Below are 18,248 nucleotides of genomic sequence, written 5' to 3' on the forward strand. Positions count from 1 at the left end.
GAGATCAGACTCAGGGAGATTGAGTGATTGTTTAGTAGTTGTGGCTGTGAAAGGGTATAAAGAGATGTCAGTTTGAGGCTAAGCAGGTGAGTTATAACCTGCGAGGTAATCTAGGATGTGTGGTTTTTATAACGTTGTGTGGGGGCTTTCTTTTTCTACCAGTGGAGTATGTTTGTGCGATTTGAGTTTGGATCGGTTGTAACAGTTGACCTGACTATCACAAGGATGAATGCAAGATTTGCAGACGATTTGAGGTATTATATGGTTTGTGTGACATGAGCTTACGAAGGATTTAGTTGAATTTCAGTATGGGATTCTAGCAGTAATAGAGTATGGGTATCGTGATGTTATCGACTGTTTTGTTCTATGGCTTTGAACCAAGTGGGGGAGTATGCTATCGACGAGTTGATTGTACGGTTATGTGTTGTATTGGTTTCGATTTTAGGTATACTGGTGAATCAGTTATGACTTGTAGAAGTTGATATTGAGGATGACTCGAGTAAGGGAATTTCTGGATATGTGTTGTACTACACTGTATCGGTATATGGGAATCATGGAATGATTGAGTGGTTATTCGTGAAGGATGTAGTGTGCATGGAGTAGTAATTTGCTTGGTCGTGTTAAGGTGAGGTTACTCATTTGGGTGTCATCGTGCCAATGGGGCACCAGTCGTTTGGTCTGTTTGGGGCGGTGCAATTGAGATTGGATTAGAGTAGATGACTCTCGAGAATGGTTCTAATGGATTCAAGATTTATATGTAGTAATTGGGAATTTTCAGGATTTGTATATGGCTAGAAACTTCGATTTACATTGGATGGTGTCGAGATTTGTGGCATTTTTGTACCATTGTGGATTATGCATTTCAGCATCAAGATGGTGAAGGAAACAATTTTAGGTTCACATAAGGTGTCTTTAGAGTGGGTGTCGCGGTTATAGTGCTTTGGGGTACTTAAGAGGGAAGTCAACGACTTATGGGCCTTAGGACATTGTGGTTTTATACTAGGGTCTCTTGTGTGGTGAATTTTAGTTAAGGATTGTGGTGTTCCAGTAAGGATAAGTATCAATTTGAAGGCAATTATGAAGGGACTTGGAGAAGTAGGACAACATGGTAGTAGGTTGGATCAATACAATAATGGATATAATCGGTTCTATGGGTACTTATGATGTGGCTAGTCTCTACAGGTGTTTTGTGGAAATGCTCTTGGGTTTTGGCGACCTGCGTGGCTGGGTTGAGTTAGAGAGATTCGGTTCTGATAGCTTGGTTATGTGCAAATGGGTTTCGAAGATTTCTCAATGGTTTTTACAACGATTCGAGGAGTATATTTCCTACCGGCGTGAGGAATATATTGCGTATTGAGATTTTCTCCGGGATGAGATCAAATTGAAGGTTTCTGACTGATCGGGTATGTATTCTGGTTGTGACTCAGAGTTTATTATGAGATTCTTTTACTCTTCACATGATGGCATGGTAGATGCCGTGTCTTGTGTGGGATTGAGATTTGCTTGTGCAAGATCACAGTTCAGTTTTGAAGGGAAGGTCATAAAATTCTTAGGCAACATGGATGGTTTCAGATGACTAGGTAAATAATATTACTATTTGGTATGGCCTGATGAGAGTATACTCTTCAGAAGGGGCAATGTGTTTTGATTTATGGATATTTCACTGGTACTGCAACACTCTCCTGGTTGATCCACTACTGATATTCAAATTTTGCTATGTGGCACGGAAGAAGATTAGAAGTATTCCTAGTGGGATGATCGTGTATAAGAGATGTGTTAGACATTCTGGCGGTGGAGTTGGGATTAAATATGGTAATTCGTGTGTTTTATGAATTTGGAGGCTGAGAGTTCTCAGTAGCAGATTATTTCATGGTTGTGGACTGTGAGGTTGTGGCCGAAGCTAGCCAGATGATAGTATGTGTTATGATTCAATCATTGCGGACTTTCAGAGGGTTATTTATCTATTTGTGGGTGACCAGAGTCGATTTGGGGATCCATTAGTAGGCCCAATTAGGATGTGTATTCTACACCGAGTCGGATTGTTTGGCTCCATAATGCTATTGTTGAGGGATGTGAGATTCGGTTGTTGTTGAGCTTACTCGTATTCTGAAATTATCTGTGAGTTACTCTTCAATGCTACGAGGAGTTGTGATTCATTGGTTTTAGGCACACATGGTACGGTTCTATTGGGGCCTTATAGCAAAATTTGAGCGAGATGAGTATTTGGGTATTGCATGATTGACTGCGTATTGGTTATGTACTTTCGAGTTTTGGGTGGCATTGTGTCATTGGCTTCTCCGTGGTTATGATAATGCACTTTGGATACTTAATGTCGAATTGCGCGTGGTTATTGATTTTGAGCATGTTGGCTGAGGTATTTCATATGGACCAGTGTTTGGATGGGGTCACGCATTGCATCAGAGTTATGTTAAGATATGATTCCTTGTGTTAGATTCTTGTGTTTTGGTTCTATGGTGTGTGATAGGTTCTTAGCATTGCGTTATGGTGGTACTTGAGGAGCTTGCGGGACAGTTCTCTCGTCAGAGTCATTTTCCATGATTGAGTACATTTGGAATATTGCTTATTGGTGCACGGGTTGTGGTTTTAGATTGTATTGATGTGTCGTGTCACTAGAGTGGTCGGGTTGGATGAGATGAGGTCATTGGACCTATAATGGATACTATTAGAATTGATTACAGCATGTTTGGAAGGATAATATAGAAAGTCGGCTTAGAAATTTGCTATAGTTCTTGTCGAAGGAGAGGGAGTTTCATGACTGGTTGATCTGATGAATGGTTATGAGTTCTGCGTGTTTCTTTCATCATCGCAGTGTACGAAGGTTTTAGGATGAGGTTTGGTTTGACATAAGGTTTATTACCGGAATTGGGTTGTTTTGGGCAGCTGCTGTGATTAGAAATTATTGCTATGAGTATTTGAGTTATGCGATATATCATGTGATTACATCTTGGGTTATGGATATGGCTTGATATAGCTTGTTCAAACTTATACAGTATGTAGATGCGAGATTCTGATCTTATAGAAATTTCGGATATTGGAAAACTGGTTCTAAGGTTTATAGGCTAGGTTGAATAATGAATTTCAATTATGTTGTGTTATCAGACCTATTGGGATAGGGTGACGTGGGATCACCCCCGGATATGTTGTATGGTAAGGTTACACGGTGGTTTGATGACTTTGAGAACAACTCTGGACACGTTCGAGGACGAATGTATGTTTAAGTGGGGGAGAATGTAATGACCCAACCGGTCGTTTTGAGCATTTGCACTTCGCTCGGTGGTTTACGGGCGTGAGTAGCTCCGTATGATATATTATGAATTATGTGAATCGTCGATTTGGTTATTTTAGGTTATTCGAAATTGAATTGGAAGAATGGATTTCATTGTTGAAGATTTAAATTGGGAGAGTTGAACAAGTTTGACGTTTTGTTAATTTGAACCCGGAACGGAGTTTTGATGGTTCTGGTAGGTCCGTATGGTAATTTTGAACCCGGGCATATGCCCGAATTTGCATTTGAATGTTTCTAGAAGGTTTCGGCACAAATTGAAAAAAATTAGAAATTTAAAGGTTTGGAAAGTTCAAAAGTTTGACCGAGCATTGATTTTGTGGATATCGAGATTGGATTATGGTTTTGGGAGTTAGAATAGATTCGTTATGTCATTTGGAACTTCTCTGCAAAATTTGAGGTCAGTCGGACGAGATTTGATAGGTTTCGGCATCGGTTGTAGAAGTTTGAAGTTTCAAGTTCATTGATTTCGAATTGAGGTGTGATTCATCGTTTCGATGTTGTTATGTGTATTTTGAGGCCTCGAGTAGGTCTGTGTTATGTTATGGGACTTTTTGGTATGTTTGGACGGGGTTTCGAGGGGCTCGAGCGTGTTTCGGATTGATTTCAGGCTATTCTCCTTCATTTTGGCACTACTGCGTTTTGCTGGTTTCTAGTGTCTCGGCCCTTCATCGCGTTCGCGTGGCTTGTATCGCGAACGCGTAATGTATTTTGATGGCAGTGGTATTTCTTCATCGCGTTCGCGAATATTGGTCCGCGTTCGCGTAGAGTTGGGCTAAGTCTTCTTCGCATTCGCGTATGAGAGACCGCGTTCGCATAGGGTTGAGCTGGGAGTTTGAGCTGGATGCCTTCCTTCATCGCGTTCGCATAGTTGGAACCGCGTTCACGTAGTTCTGTCCCCATTATATATCGCGTTCGCGATGCTTGTGCCACGAACGTGTACAGTATTTTTGGGTGACTGATATTTTGTTCACGCGAACGTGATGGTTTTTCCGCATTCGCGAGAGAGGACGTCTAGGCAGTGTATATAGTACTCTATTTCGAAGGTTTCGGACATTTTTGCATTTTTGGAGCTATGGAACTCGGATTGAGGCGATTCTTGAAGCAAATTTCACCATATAAATTGGGGTAAGTGTTCTCTACTCGGTTTTGGTTATATTTCACGAATCTATCTTCGTTTTTGGTAATTGGATTGTGAATTTTATAGAGGAAATTGGGGGTTTTGGACTAAAGTTTCATAATACGAATTTTTGAGTTTTGAACATTGAATTGGAGTCGGATTTGAGTGAAACTAGAATGGTTGGACTCGTAATTGAATGGGTTGTCGGATTTTGTGAGTTTTGTTGGGTTACGATGCGTTGGCCCGGGTGTGAATTTTGGCCGATTTTGGGTTTTGATTAAGGATTCGATATTTATCATTTGGAATTATTTCCTTGGGCTATATTTGGTGTATTTGAGTTGATTTTGGCTAGTTTTGAGTCGTTCGGAGGTCGCTACGCGCATGATGGCATCTTTGGAGCATTGCTTGGCTTGCTCAACATTAGTATTGGCTTATTAGAGGTAAGTAACTCTTCTAAACTTAGTATTGAGGGTATCAAATCCCGAAATACGTGTTATGCGGTTGGTACTGAGGTGACGCACATGCTAGGTGACAGGCGTGTGGGCGTACACCATGGAATTAGGACTTTGTTATTTCCATGGCACTATATAATGGTCCTACTTTGTTGAAGTCCGTTTTTTGCCATGTGATAAAGTAATTGAGCTGTCAATCATGTTAGATATCATGGTTAGGCTTTATGATGATACTGCTAGGACCCATAGTGGTCGTTTCTTGCTGTCATTTCACTGATTTCATACTAAGTCATATTCATGCATTCATATCATATCTCAGTCTCAGTTGTTATTTATTGATACATCATATCATTGTTGTCGGGCTAGTTTCATGACATTGTGAGCCCGTGAGTGAGACTGAAGAGATTGATGACTGAGTGAGGTCGGGGGCCTGTTTGTGAGGATATCGATACTACAACACATGAGTTGTCCGTGCAGCATGCGAGTTTTCCGTGTTGATCCAGATATTGATATTATAGCACGTGAGTTGTCCGTGCTGTACGTGAGTTGTCCTTGCAGATTCAGATATTGATATTATGGCACGTGAGTTGTCCGTACGGATTATAGCGCTTGGGCTGTAGGAGCCCCTCCAGATTCTGTACACCCCTAGTGACTGCAGTTGATTATATATATGTGGATCGGGCTGCACGCTGCAACAGGTATTATATAATGCTGAGTGATTGAGTGTGCTGAGCATTAAGTATAGTGAGAGAGAATGCGAGATAGTAATGAGTACTCTAAGAGTATGAGTACATAAGCTCATCATTGAGATGCATTGCATTTGACATGCGCACTTGAGATACATGCATAGAGATGCATTTCCTTCTGCTACCCAGTTTTGGTGACATTTATGATTTTACCTGTATCTTGACATGTAGGCATAAAGACAAACTTTCTTCATGCTATCTGAAAATGAAATATCTTATTTGTTATTGAAAGGAGTTTTGGGAAAAATCACAGTTTTCAAACTTACTCGTATTTTGGAATTTTCGATAAAAGATTTGGGTTTTCACTGAGATACTTGAAAAGCAATGCCTATTTTTCTAGAACTATGAACGAACTGAGCGTTTTATTTCTAAGATACCTCTTTTGTTACTTGTACTATGCTGTTATGAACTGTTGTGGAATATTGGTGTTGGACCCGACCTTTGTGTTAGCTCGTCACTACTTTCAACCTAAGGTTAGGTTTGTTACTTATTGAGTACATGAGGTCGGTTGTACTCATACTACACATTTGTACCTTGCGTGCAGATGTTGGCTATTGATGTTGCTGTGTTCGATGGGAGTTGGATTTGAAAATGTACTTGCGTCCCGGTTGTAGCTGCCTCTTGTTCATGGTAGTCTTAGATCTATAGAACTCTGTTAATGTATGTTTCAAACAAATGATGTATTTATTTCATTTCAGCTTTGTAAACTCTATTCTTAGAAGCTCATAATTTGTACTACCAGTCCTTGGGAAATGTATAAGATTCAGATAATTCCTTGGTTTAACTGTCTTATTAATATTATTGAAATTGGATAGTTATTAGTTGGCTTACCTAGCGGGTTGGATTAGGTGCCATCACGACTAGTTAAATTTTGAGTCCTGACATATTGTTTCATCAAAGAAAAAGATCCCACATAGAAAAGTATGACTACACTCCTTTACCCATCCAAAGTGAAAATACTTATAATCATGGAGCACTAAAACTAAATTCCAAAATCAATCGCTGAAAACTGATAGAGTATAATCATCAGAAATCATCAGATTAACGAGTGTATTCAATAATCAACATCATCCCACCTCTTTTTAATTTCAAGCAAACCTACTAAAAAATATGCTCACATCAGTATATACAACATAGTCCGAAAAACATGTGAACAAAATAGTTATAAATATTAGTCCAAAATTAAATTTACCGATACCATAACAAGCAAAAGAACCCTAGATTGAAACATACAGTGTAAACGCATGACTACGGAAAATTCGGCATTCTACAACTACAATTAATAGTTACGAAGGCAGAAACTTACATTGATGAGAAGAAAATTCGCAGTTAATAGTTATAAAAGTACAATTAATAGTTACAAAAGCAGACACTTACATTGATGAGAAGAAAACTCTAAGAATGATGTATTTTTTTTATCAATCATATGTGACAACGACCAGACCAGTAGACAAGCAGGTGATAGTGAGGAGTAACGAGATAAGGCTGAAGTTGTTTTTAACATAAATCTGAATGTGTTTTGCGATCAAAACAAAGGGAAGGTTGAGGGTTTTCCTTTTTTTTTAATTGGGGGTGGGTGGGTGGGGGTGGCGGGCTGAGAGACATGGGTTGTAAAAATTAAAGAGGGAAAAAGTAGTGCCTTAATTTTTGTTAATTACGGTCGGATATTAAGCTTTTCAAGGGCTAAATAATATCCCCACGTTAATATGGAACTGAAAAGTTGCAATTCACGATTGGAAAAAGATCGGATCGTTATAAATACACTTATTACGACTGAATTTTTATCCCTTGCTTCCAAGATTTTCCTCACCATCCAGCTTGCAGTCTTTGGTACAGGCATGATTTCTGGGTTCTGCTCTTTGATGTAAAAGGCATGTATCCATTTGATCCATAGCTTGTCTTGTTTGTTAGACAAGTCCCAATATGAATAGCAGCAGCATTCCACGCATGTAGGTTGCTCCGATTCAGGCCTCCCACAGACTTAGGTAAACCTAAGCAGACTTTGTCCCAAGCAATGAGAGCTTTTTTTATGATTTCATTCCCCCTCCCCCCAGACCACATGTAACTTCTACAATAAGCTTCAATCACTTTAATGAAGTCGTTTGTGAAATTTAATTGACCGACCGAAATCGGTCGGAAATTACGATCAACTTCGGTCGCTATTTATTACTGACCAGCCTAATCTTGACGGATTAAAGTCAGTCAGAAATCGGTCGGCTTTTTCAGTTTTTCGACCGACTTCGATCGGTATTTCTGGTCTGGACGGTTTAAGGCAATTTTCTAGTAGTGAGAGTCCCATTTTTACCACATTTCATCTAATATAGTTACTTTCTTTTTAGTGTTTTTTTTAAATTATTTAAAGTTGAAATCCTAACAGACCTTAACTTGTCTTCCATGGTTAACCGGTAAGTTAACATAAGTTCCTTTTTGCTATTTATCACAGTCATTTTATCAATACACAACTGACTTCCATCTGCCTATAACATCTTTGGGAGTTTAGCCAAGGCCATTACTTTCCTATTCCTACTATTTTTTTCCATTTTTTCAATTTAATAACCTATCCAACAGGATTCAAGGGATTTAGTCATAGAATTTACCCATTATCGGTGGCGGGATCAGGTTTTTCAGTATAGATTGTCAAATTATAACGAAGTAAACACATAAAAAATTAAAAAGGTTCAATATATAGTATATATACATAATAAAAATAAAATTTAACCTATTCATATAATGTAATTTTCTAGCAAAGATTGACACCCCTTTCAGAACTGTAGCTTCGCCACTGCCCATCCCCCAGGAATTGAAAGGCAAGAAAGGTTCTTTATTTTTTCTTCCCCCTCAAAAAGAAAATGTTGAAGGGATAATCAACCCTTTATATTTGAACTCAATTTCTGACTACAGCAATGTAGAAATAATGGAGAAGATTTATTCTCATTACGGAAGAAGATAATACAAAACTTATTAAAACGCCTGATTCAAATATTTGTAGAAATAACAAATAACAGTAGCCTCCGACAAAGGCTATTCTTCTGTCAAACGATTCATCTCTTCGGTCGATCATGTAAGTCCTAATGATGTGGTGTATTCAAATATTATAAAGGTTCAGCAACGCTAAAAGAAAAGAAAAAAGGCAATTATATATATATATTCAAGCAAGTGAAGATTGTATCTCCAAGAAAGAAATTAGTAACTGTAAAGTTATATCTGAAACAAAGCAACAACAATAATAACATGATTGTGATCTTTAAACCAGAAAGGTTTATTGACACCAGACAAACTTAGATAGGGAAACTTGAGGCTGAGTGATAACATATTATACACTCTTGTTTAAAGTTTAATCAAGGAGTCAAATATGTCAGTAAGCTTCAATGGTTCGGCTCTCCATTCTCTCGTTTAATTGTTACTAAGCTCTCCTTACAAAAATGAACAAAGCAGCCATCTGTGATTTTTCAGATGGCTCTCCTCAGGCCTGGATGACGAAATCCGAGATTCCTCGTCGTATGAGTCCTAACTTCATAGGAGAATAGGCGGGAATATTTATTTACAAAAATGAGAGTGCTAGAATACCAAGACTTTATATACGAAGTGCATTGAAAGGTAAATTGTTTGTTCCAAACACCTGGTTGGATAATTACCCATACATCATAAGCAAATCCTTCAACAACGGTCATGAGGGCAATGAAGTCATCAAGCAATACCAGTCTCACATTGCGATGATTGAAAGCGCGCCCAACATCTGGCCCTCCGATCTTTACAAACACCTCATTGCCAAAGTCAAATGAAAGAACGCTACAATCATTAGAAGTACAACGCAGCCAATAATAAGTTCCATTTAAATAAGCAGTACCAAAGGCTTCTACACATAATTCATGTATGAGATTTGTAGGTTCAAGGATTCTCCACGAATCCCTAGAACAAGAATAGACTGCTGCATATTGTCAAGGGATAGTATGATTTCTGATGTCATTCCAGAAGGACCGAAACCAAACAACTTTATAGTCATTAGTCATGGGATCTAATCCGAACCCAAACTGACGGTCCATTTGAGTGAAAGATGGTTGAAGCTCAAAGTTGGCTGCAGGAAGGGGCTCACTTCCCTGGTGGCAGGATTCCACAATGACAAGAAGATATTGAATATGCTGCCATCAATTTCTCGTTCCAACAAAAATAAGCCATCCACGGAACCTAAAAGGTGTGTCATACCTCTAAAGCCCTGGAGATAATCAGGTAGATTTTCAAGTACACCAGCATCTGAAACCGAAATAAAAGTGATTGGAGGCGAATCATCTGGGGCACTATGATCATAAATCAAGATTTAAGGGGATTTGCTCTTGTTGTTCCAATTCATGTGTTCTCTGATGAAGCTATGGCTCTTCATTATCTCATACCAGTTCTTGCAGACGCATTTGAATTGCAACAAGGACTCCACTGGCAACTTGAGTAGAATATCCACCGCTAAATCCTCAGGGAAAGGCCAACCACCTTTACCGCTAGTGGCCATAATAATTTCGGCCTTTGGGTACAGAGAGAGACAGAGAAAGAGAGAGAAGGGTAGATCGATCTGTTTTTCTTTTGTTTTCTACTAATAGGTAGAGGTTTAGATGGAGTGAGTTACCGGTTCTTCCTCTATAATATATTCCCCATTCTTTTAGACATCACTAATTATTTGCTTCAATTACTACCATCAGATGGAGTGCCTTATTATTCGATTTTGTTTTATCATTTAGTATTCTTCTGGGTTTAGGAGATTCAATTATATTTGTTCTACCTTTTCCTTCGGAATGGGTACTAGTTTTATTGTATGTGTGTTATATGTGTTCTCATATCATGATTAAATATTAAATATTAACATAGATATATATTTAAATATATTTGAATTATAAAATAAAGTTTTTTTTGAAATATGAATATTTCTAAAAATTGGTGAATGTTGATCATATTTATGGAACTTGATAGAAGAAGGAATCTTATGTTGCAGAAGTTCTTGAATGCCTTATTGTAATTTTAGAAACCTAGATGGACTTGTATGAGATAGTTTAGCTAGAGCTTGTAGTTTAGCTAGAGCTACTTGAGGCAAATTATATTCTTAGTTGAAAGAAGTGTAAAAATTTACAAGACCATTTATTCACTTAAGAATTAGCCCTGTTGGAGACCTGCTTTTGCCATAGCAACTGCTCTCAAACTTGTGTGGTGCTATTGCCACTGCCTGAACATCCCAATCCTTACTTCTTTGGTCCTTCAAAAAGAAGTATGTGACTACTATTCCAAAATTTCACGTGGATTAAATATTCTAAGGGACTAAGGGATTGCTAAACAGGGTCTCCCAGTTGTTTATTAAATTGTGCTGCAAAGAAAAAAATATCAGCTTGCACTAATTTTTTATGTACACTTATGTAAATAATGCAACTTCCTTTTATTATTTTAAAGATTTCTCTATTCAAGTTGCAAACTAAATGGCAAGCAAAAATAGCTAACAGAATGGTTATATTCAGCTGTTGTATTTCTTTCTCTTTCCGCAGTGAATCTAACTGATAATTGTTTTCGGACATGTCCATCAAGAACAATATTAAGAAGATACTATGGGAGTGTCGTTCAAAACTTTCATGCCTCACTACCCTACCCGATACCAATAATAATAATATCGGAAACAAGTGAAGATTGTGATTTTCAAACCAGAAAATAGTAATTGGAAGTTACAACTGAAACAATGTGACCTACCAGTAACAATAATAAGATAGGAAATAACATAACCATGAATAACCTACTCCCTAACCACTTGGAATAGTACTCACATGCATGCCTTAATATCCTTTATAAATAGCAGAAGATGATCGGTCATCCACCACACCAACTGATCATCATTCACCACAAATAAACCAATCCTTTCATATACACTTGCGACAAGTAGTGTTTAGTTATGGATTTGATAGTGGTTCTCTTGCCAATGAATGTTCTTTGCACCCCCGAGTTATTACTAATTAGACCCAATATCAAGTTACGATAGTTGTACTTCAGTGACCTCCCACTTTGTGTACCATGAATACCTGCTACACAGGTACTCAGGAACTATTCTACATCCACGGCCTTTGACCTGCAACTGCTTGAGAAGTAAGCTTAACCTGTCAATGTCATGAGCAAGCCCAACTTTCTAGTCTTTTTGGTTTTCAATTGGAGGTGAATGGGTAGCATTTTAAAACATGGTTGATGGGTAGCAAAATCATGCCACGAAGTATACAGATTTAGATTAATTACGACACTTAATCTGAATGGTGATTAGATAATAAACAAATTATAGTGAGAAACTGATCTCACTCATTCAAGACTTCTGTATCAATAATAACTTCATGTAGGAAAGGCATTTCAATTCTTATATTATCTCAATGTAAAGTTGGAAGAATGCAAATCTGTAAGACTTTACTAACTAACCTTCCATGCATTGAAAAAGTGTTTTTTTTATGTTTCGACCCCTATAAAAAGAGGCAAATGCTCAAATATAATGCCATCCTTGCATTATTACTTTGAGTACATTAATAGTATTGCTAACAAGTTATTATGGAGAGCTATTTGCTACTAATTATATTGATTTTAACGGCTATAAACCAAGAACTAGGTGTCAAGCAAGTTACCATTTTATGGAATACGTATTGCATTGACCCCAACATTCTATGACATGCAATTACAATCAGGGAAAACTCCTTGCAAATCTGGTATTCCGGAACAGTTGTTCATCCATGGTCTTTGGCCAAGTGATGCAAGAGCAAGAAGCTTGACATGTCCATGTCTCTCACCTAATCTCGAAGATCAGAAAATAGAGAATGTGGTAAGTGCTTGAAATTAGGACGAGCTAGCGTGCATTATATAAACTTCCAAAATCTTATAAATACTTTAATTTGTTATGCTTTACAGAGTTGCCCAGTTTCACAGTTGAAATATTATTATTATTATTATTATAGTAGTAAAGGTTAATTCATGTTAATTAGAAATTAGCCATATATTTGCAATATATTACCTTGGATATCATTGTAAAAAATTTTGTTTACTAATATAGAGATTTGAATAATTTAATTTAAAACTTTAAAATATTATACTATTAAAAAGAAGACAATCTTTCTCTTTTGGTAAAGATTCCACATTGTTTCTTTTTAATCTATGGACTTCATTATTATCTAAGAGAGAAAATGATAAAATATATTATTAAAAAGTTTTGGGACCTCAAAATTTAGGGCCTAATTAAAGGCTTTACTAGACTGATAAGTTACCGCATTCTCTACCTTTTGCTTCACTTGGCCAAAGACCATGAATGAAGGAATTGTTTCTTAATACCAAAGATTTCAGTGACATCTCACAAAATGTATATATCGAGAACTACTTGGTGTTTATTTTACATACTGCATAAAAAATACGTGTTGTCAAGGATACAAGGACCCATACATTTTGTGAGATGTCAGTGAGATCAGGAAATATTGCAAAGCTGGTATTAACGAACGATTCTTCATTCATGGCTTGTGACTATGTGATGCAAAAGGAAAAGCCTGACATGTTGATGTCTGCACCTAAATATGAAAACTAAATAGTAAAGAATGTGATAAGTGCTTGAATATCAAACGTGCGAATGCTGTTATTTTGTACGTGCTATATATTGTTATTCTTCAAGAATTTGCGTCAAGTATGTTGGGGAAAAATAATAATTCCGCCCAGAAATAATATCCACGAAAAATAATAATAACACAAGAGAGTAACAATGACACCCACTCTTTTAACGGGGTAAATACAATACCCGAGCGCAGCAATATTACAACTTAGTAGTGTCAAGACATTACTACAATTTTGAAAGAAATAACACTCTTTATTTAAAATATCTCACTACAATATTACTGTCACTCACTATTTATCTCACTTCTTTGCTTCTTTGCTTTCTATTATTCTCACTTCTTTGCTTTCTACTTAGCTTCTCTTTTTTTTGGTGGGTTTCAAAAGAGAAATGGAGCCTCATATTTATAGAAAAAACTTGCCTACCATTAGACCAATCACATTTATTCTTTGCAATTTGCAGTGCAAATTGCAATCGGTTGAAACACGTTTTTGTGACTTAGCCGCCCAACTTGCCAATTTTTTTGAGCAACCCAACTTGCAACTTTTTCCAACTTTTTCTTTATTTCTTTTAGATCGGTCCACAAATCTCCCCCTTAATTTTGAATTTTCTTGGTCATTCCAAGTCTTGATCTCAACCTTTGAAAATCTTCAAACTTGAGAGGCTTTGTGAAAATATCTGCAACTTGATCATGAGATCTCACATACTTGAGCTCGACTTCTTTCTTGGCAATGCATTCTCTGATGAAGTGATATCTTGTATCTATATGCTTGCTTCGATCATGATACACCGGATTCTTGGCAAGTGCCTGTGCGGATTTGTTGTCAATACAAATCTCGGTAGCTTCAATTTGTGTCAAATTGAGCTCCTTCAATAATCTTCTCAGCCAAATAGCATGACACGTACAAGATATTGCTGATATATATTCAGCTTCATAAGTCGACAGAATAATAATTGATTGTTTCTTTGAACTCCAAGAAATAACAGAATCACCCAAGAAAAATACAAAACTAGTTGTGCTTTTTCTATCATCAATATCTCCCGCATAATCACTATCACAAAATCCCATTAGGTTAAAATCACTAGAACAAGAATAAAATAGTCCAAAGTCAATCATACCTTTTAGGTAATGAAGAATTTTTTTAGTGACTTTCAAATGGGTAGAGGTAGGAGCTTCCATGAAGCGGCTTACTACTCCAACTGCAAAGAGTATATCTGGCATGGTACAAGTCAAGTACCTCAAACTTCCCACGAGACTTTTGAAAAATGTGGGATCAACATTTTTTCTTTTATCAAACTTGGACAATTTTGTCCCACTCTCTGAGTGTGTTCATGGGGTTGCAATCGAGCATGTTGAACTTCTTCAAGATCTCCTTCGTATAGTTTTCTTGAGAAATAAAAATTTCATCATCCATATGCTTCACTTCTAGGCCCAGGTAGTATGGCATGAGCCCTATGTCTGTCATCTCGAACTCAAGGGACATATCTTTCTTAAAAACTTCAAACAAACTTGGGTTATTACCCGTGAAAATAAGATCATCAACATAAAGACAAACAAGCAAGATATCTCCATTCGTATGAATTTTAAGGTAAAGAGAAAATTCATGGAAATAACGAGTAAACCCATTGTCTTGAAAATACTTGTCGATTCAACTATTCTATGCTCGTGGGGCTTGCTTTAATCCATATAAAGCTTTCTTCAACTGCAACACTTTATCTTCATGATTTTTGACCACGAAGCCCAATGGTTGTTCAACATAGACTTCTTCTTCAAGATAGCCATTCAAAAAGGCTGGCTTAACATCTAGTTGATGGATCTTCCACTTCATTTGCGTCGCCAAAGAGATCAGCAAACGAATCGTCTCCATGCGGGCAACAGGTGTATAAACTTCTTCATAGTCAATGCCTTGCCTTTGCTTGTAGCCTTTAGCTATAAGTCGTGCCTTGTATCTCTCCACATCTCCATTTTTATTCTTCTTTGTCTTGTATACCCATTTTACTCCAATTGCACGCCGACCCTTGGGAAGAGTTATTAACTCCCAAGTGTTGTTCTTCTCTATTAATTCGATCTCCTCCTCCATGACTTGTCTCCACCTTTTGTCTGTAACAGCTTCATCAAAATTTATTGGTTCACTATCAGCAAAGAGACAATATAAAAAATTAAAATTAGTAAATTCTTCTGTGCCATCATAGAGCTCTTGAATGCTCCTTGTCTTTTGCAGTTGCTCGTTTGAACTTTGTTGAGAAGAATGAGATACAACATTGGTTGGAGAAGAAGGTGGAGTTGTATCCTGCACAAGTTCTAGCTTTGTTAAGTCCTTTTCTAGCTTCAAATAGTTGAGTTGGTGAACTATTTAGGATAATAGTATAAGTGATACTCTACACACAGATTATGATCCACTTCACAAATTTCTATGAAAAAGCTAAGGCACATAAGATTTGTTCAAGAAAGGGCCACTCAAGTGAGTCATGTGCCTTCTGCATGTCCAGTTTCATCATGCATCTCGGTGACACCTCTCTTCTCCCATAACCTTTCACTAGCTCATTACTCAATATGATAATATAAATAATGACTCTCCCATGAACAAATGCAGACTGAGTCTTATCAATTAAATTATCCCTAACTCCTTATAGTCGACTAGTCAGCACCTTTGAGATGATTTTCTAAACTGTAGTGCAAGAGAAAATAGGTTTACACTCTTGGTAGGATTCTTGACTTTGGGTATAAGGGTTATTGAGGTGCAGTTGATTGGCTTGAACATTTGTGTTGGTTGAAAGAAATCCAATACAACTTGTGTTACCTCCTCGATTATGATGGCCATGATTTCTTGAAGAAGACTACATTAAGTCCATCATATCTTGGGGCCTTCAGATCATCTATATCCTGTAGGGCCTTCCATATTTCATGCCTGGTAACAGGCTGAATCAATTATTGTTGTTTCTCTCTATTTAGGACTGCCCCTCTTTTCATTACATTTGGATCTATTGCTGGGATTGCAGAAGCATTTGAACCCACCAGCTGTTTATAGTATCCAAGTACTTCAACTTTTATTTCCTCCTCCGCGTGTATGTGATCTCCTGTGTCAATAAGTAAATTGTGGATTCCATTCAAAGTGCTCATATTCTTAATATGTGCAACAAAAGTGTGCAGAGTTTAAATCACCCAGCTTCAACCACTGTTCTCTTGATTTTTACATGTACATGCTTTTTTATATCAGTCCCCATTTCTTTAGGCTATTCTTTAGTCCATCTTCTTTCTCAATTAATTCATTATCCTTTTTTCTACGACCAATATTTTCCTGCACCTCCTATAGATCCCTTCTAATTTCTTTGATTCTATCATCTACTCCTTTGAAATGTTATGTATTAAGGACCTTTATGGCGTGTTTAACTCTCTTAAGCTTATTTAACACTCATTATAAATTTTCTGTAGCTCCAGTTGTAATCCATGTCTGTTCAACTTCAGGTAGGAATTGAGGATGGACAGTAAAGCTATTGAAGAATGAATAAGCTAGTTTTTTTCCCTCTGTAATTGCGTGATCATCAGTTTAAGTGGGGAATGATCAGAGAAAGAAGGTTTTAGGATTTAAATGTGTAAAGTAGGCGTTGTCATCATCCAGTTTATGTTAACTATCCCCCTATCTATCCTGCTATAAGTATGGCTATTAGTGCATGTATAATATCTACCAACAGTAGGTAGCTCATTCATGCCAGCATCACTCATGAATTCCCTAAAATCCCTTGTTTCCATATCCTCTATTGCAGTACCATGTTGTATATCTTGACTGTTGAGTACTGAGTTGAAATCTCTCATTGTTATTCATGGCCCATGTTGCATACAATTGATTTGAATTAATTTTGGCCACGGACTTAATCTTTCTTTAATAGTGTGCAAGCCATATACTGCAGTAAAGCCAAAGGACACCAGTCTTGAATGAGTTCTGACTTGTTTATGTATACACTAGCAATCCATATCAATTAGTCCAAAATCGAATATTTTTGGATCCACAGAATCCAAATTTGACTCTTAGTTGTACTGCTGAAATTTGATACCCAGTGCCAGCTTGGAGCAATTTTGTTGATAATACTTTGAGCTTTTTGATCTTTTATTCTATGTTCTACTAGTACAATCACTGCCTTTTAATTCTTCTTTATGAACTCATTTGCCTCCTTTTGCTTGTATGATTTATTCAAACCTCTAACGTTCCATGTAATTATGCTCATACTAGTATGAATTGAGTTTAGGATACTGCTCCTAACCCCTATATATAGAACCTCTCCTGCACATTGCTTGGTCCTGGATCCTTGGTGGTAGATTCTTGTACCCTTGTTTCATCTAAAGATTTGAATCCATTATTGTCACCTAGATGATGTCCTCAGTTGTAGTAGTTTTTGCATGCCTTGTTGCTGACTTCCCACATACTATCATCCATCCTTCTTTTGCAGGTTGATCAGTAGATAAATTAAGTTGCATTATAGATTTGTATAGGGGCTTTGGTGGTTCCACCCTCTCTATTTGGTCATTCCCATGATTGTTCACCATAGGTACAGTCTTCTCAGTCTTTTGCCGGACTTGCTTCACCCTTTCTCTTTCCCTTTGTATGCATGTTTTTTGTGGTTGCTACCCTATGTTCTTAATGCAACTATGTCTTATCTGTATACATGTGGTGTAGTATGTAGGTTCCCAATCATAGGTCACCTCTTGCTCAATTGTTTTCCCCAATGGATCCTGAAACTTCACCCTTCTAGGTTGTGGTTTGGTAATGTCCATCTCAATCAGCATTCTAGCATAAGATATTCTAACTGTACTGGTTGTACAATCATCAACAATACGCAGGATCTCCAAGAGCACTACCAATTTTACTTAGAGCTTTCATGCTCTAGCAGCTTAGGGGAAGGTTTGGAACTTTACCCATAGCGGAATGGTCCTCAGTACTTCTTTATGCAAATTGAGATCTGGTGTACACGCCTTCATTACAATAGGACGATTGTTGATGGTATAAGTCCCAGTATACCGTACTTGATTTCTTTTTTC

The sequence above is a fragment of the Nicotiana tabacum genome, chromosome 23 (assembly GCF_000715075.1).
Source record: "Nicotiana tabacum cultivar K326 chromosome 23, ASM71507v2, whole genome shotgun sequence".
NCBI classification, from domain to species: domain Eukaryota; kingdom Viridiplantae; phylum Streptophyta; class Magnoliopsida; order Solanales; family Solanaceae; genus Nicotiana; species Nicotiana tabacum.